This window comes from Nestor notabilis, unplaced genomic scaffold (genome assembly GCF_000696875.1).
Source record: "Nestor notabilis isolate BGI_N333 unplaced genomic scaffold, ASM69687v1 scaffold2095, whole genome shotgun sequence".
NCBI lineage: Eukaryota > Metazoa > Chordata > Aves > Psittaciformes > Psittacidae > Nestor > Nestor notabilis.
In genome coordinates this window covers 15,498-19,322 of record NW_009927660.1, presented here as the reverse complement: position 1 = coordinate 19,322, position 3,825 = coordinate 15,498, and positions in this window count along the sequence as shown.

The following is a 3,825-nucleotide window of genomic DNA, read 5'->3' as shown; positions in this document are numbered from 1 at the left end:
CCCCACTATTTGTCAAGTTTGATCCAAACAAATCCATCAAAAACAAGCACAGGGGCTTCAGGTGCCGAGTGTTGGTCTTTCCTTTGAGACTTAAGCTGATGATCAGCCATGGGAAGACAGACACTTGGGTTTTCAAGGATTAACCTCTAACCAAACAAGAGTTGGAGCCTAACGGCTTCCTCATCTGTATATGGGTGAGTTATGAGATATGGTGTTTCCAGCTTTATCATGTAGCCTGAGATGCTGGGAACAGAAAGGATAACAACATGGTTAAGAGGGGTTAACTTCAAGCCTGCAAGGTCAGTGCAAGCACCATGTACATCACCTCTAGCTACTCCAATCTGGGTTCTTCACAGCTCTGTTACAGTACCACAAGTAAGATCTGGCACTTTCTTCCTCTCCCCAAGTAAATTCAGTTTTGTTTCCCCAGTCCCAGAGCTCTCCAAGCAGTTTATATTTGTTTGGCAGGGCTTTTTTAGGAAAGAGGCAGCTGATACTATCATGCTGTTTGCAGCTCCTCTCCCCTCCCACTCTCAGCAACTTCTGAGCTTGGTGGTTAATTACTATGAGACCTCTGTGCCTCTATCAGTGTTAGCTGGAATCACGTTATCTTTTACGCCTTGCATATCAACAAGAATCTGGATGGAAAATAAACCTACTGATGCTCCCACTTCAGTGAAATGAGTGTGCCAGTCCAGGCCCTGTCAGGCTCCTGAATCCATATGGATGACAGGCACATTCTGCTCCAATCACCAATGTCTGTACTAGGTTCTCCTGTGTCCGCTGCAAGACAAATCTATAGACACCAGGCTTTGTTAACTCAGCTCATTGCTCTCATCTGAGGCAAGTTGTCCACCCATGCAAAGATCACTCAGTTTAACTGCACTTGAAACGCATTTTGAAGGTCTTTTCCCAGGCATCTGTCTCCAGGAAGGAGCACAGGACCCTCTCTGGGTGGGAGAGAACTGCTGACAACCCCAGGGGCTCTTTCCAGCCTGTGGCTCAGGGGGGCAGCTGACCATGGGCTGCTTGCCTCTCAGTCCACACTTGGGTGTGCAGAAAGAGGAAGCAGAAGCAGGTCTGTTCTTTCAGGCACTGAATGTCTTGCTGCAGACCTGTGCTAGACTAAACCACAGAACTGAGTTCTGGCTCCTTTTCCTTCAAGGCACACTATGCACGTAGGAGAGGGGCAAACCTCCTTATGACTGGAAAGCCACATGATGGTGACAAGTGTAGATCTGACTCATAGCCCAGATGATGCTGTAATACACCACCAATGGCCTGCTCTGTCCACCTGAGCACCATGGCAAAGCTTTAGCATTCATGCTCATATTCACTGTGGTATCCCGTTTTCCCACTGCAAGAGCAATCCCGAATCTAGGGGAAGAGTTAGACTTGCTTACTGTATCAGCTCACCTTCTGATTTAAAATCTTGCACACAAACTTATTCCCAGCTCTCTCAGGGGAGTATTACCAGTGGTTCTTCAGTTGTGCTTGGGTTTTCCACATGCTTTGGTTTTATCAGGTGTTCGAGTAAGAACAGCTAGCATAATGTGCTCCAGAAAATCCTGATGTGCAACTCCAATAAGCCCAGACACACACACACACAGTGGCATCATCATAGGAACAACCCTAGTAGTGCTCCGTACACTGCCTCTGAGAGCAGGGACTGCATTAATGACAAAAGCAGCAAGATCCCTGCAGTGGCACTTTTACACTGAGCCAGGCCACCCGAGCTGATGCTTCCAATCATCACTGAAAGAATCTCTGCAGGTTTGATGAACCCTGTCCTAAACTTGGGGGGTAGCAAGGTCTCATTGTCTCAGGAAGGTCCCCAGCAGGTTGTCATCAAGAGCTGTACACTGTGATGCCCGATTCCCAAACTCACTAAATGCAAACAGGAGCGAGGCTGTTCCAACATATTGCAAGTCTGCTGGAATAAAAAGTATAGGATTTGGGGTTTCAGAGGTTCGTTCTGGCTTCTGTAGGTAGGAACGCAGCTGCCACTAGCCTCTAGTCAGTATGCTTTCTCAGAAAGTGGTAGATAGATACTGGATTCTTGTTTTAAACAAAAGAATGAGTGAGAGGAGTGCTGTTACCTGTGTGCATGTGAAACACAGCTCAACATCAGCAGGTGACAGTGCACGTACACATCCCAGCTCTCCAACTACCCTGTTGTACACTAACTGGTGGAAAAGCAGTCATTAGTAGTCTCAAGAGTCCAGTCTCCCAAATTCCCTTTGCTTTCCTTGAAGAAGCCTCAAACCTTCAGAATGATAAAAGGATTTTGAGTTGTGGGAAACAGCAACATGAAACTTTTTTTGGCAAGGAAAGAGTAACTTGGGCCCTTCCTCCCTCCTCCAAAGACAGGTCTCTGTTATTCTGCAGCTTCCCATAGTAAAACCTCCACCGCACAGAAGCAGCAATGCCTGCATGTCTGACAGAACGGTTTGGGAGAGACCTAGCAGTGTGGCTCTCTCTGGTGGCGTGATGCTGTATCCCAGCCTTCACAGCACCGGACATCGCAGTTCTGCCTGGAGGAGAAGCTGTCACCCGGCAGCACTCGAATGCTCTCCACCTCTAAATCAGGGATCTCACTTTCTGAAGACAGGTTGAACACAGCCCACCCTCTTCCCCCACCTCTCCTCTGCAGGGGTATCTCCGGAGTGATTTTTCATCCCAAACCTGGAATGAGTTTTCCCCACCTCCTGGCACTAAGCAAGCTGATCACACAGGCTGCACCAAGGCTCACATGCAGAGGACAACTGTCTCCCCACCACACGTTCCAGTGTATCGTGCTAAAGGTTAACAGCAAGCCCTTTCTTCCCCTCCAGTCTGACTGACAGCATTTATTTTCTAAGATCAAAACACCACTGCAAGGCTGTGGGGACTGAACAGCACGCTGCACAGTGGTCTGCGAGTTAATTTGCTCTGTTACAGAAGCCTCAAGTCCCACCAGCTCAAGTGTCCATGGCATGTAACGCTTATCACAGAAGCAGCCTTATCCATTAATTTCTTGGCAGCATCCCTCTGAGGGAAGACATGGCCCTCATCACTTCTGTGCCTGTAGGTACAATGTACTTGCCAGAGAGCCTTGCAAGTTAGAGTGTCTCCAATAGGAAAATGTAGGCAATGCACAGTTAAAGAGTCCTGCTGAGGCTGTAGCAACCACCAGGGAGGGAACACAGGGTCATGGCTTTAAACTGCTGTCCTCCACCTCAGGGACCTGCATCCCCATGTTCAGTAACAAGGTCAGAACCCACCAGGACTCCTCTGAATCAAGCACCAAGCAAAAAGAACTGCTCAACAGGTTGCTTCCTTCACTCCACCACCACATCTGACTTAGTTCACCCCACAGGTGTCCTGATTTCAGTCCCATGCAGGTCACAGACACCTTCCTCCAAGCACTTCACACAGCAGGCTAATGCCTGAAACCCAGTGCAGGGTTCCCACATCTCCAGTCTTATCCCCTCCAGCAAGTACCAAAACACTAGTCTGTGTCTAGGTGACAAATTATTACAAATAAACCCCCAAACCCACTACCTGGATGGCCTTTTTATTTTTGTTTCCTTTTGGTAGAGTATAACAACAAGTAGATTCTCTCATTTGATCCATATCACACACTTCCTCCTGGTTTGTCATGTACACTGTTCTATTACACAGTGTACAGCTTTGTACTGAGAAATGCTATAATGAACTCATACGCAAGTGGTATTTAAGCTGGTCCATGATGAACAATTCCAACAGAAAGAAATCTAGTTTGGTAAATGCTGCCCAGGAACAGTCCTGATCATCCTCACGCTGCACTGCACAGCCTTCATTAAC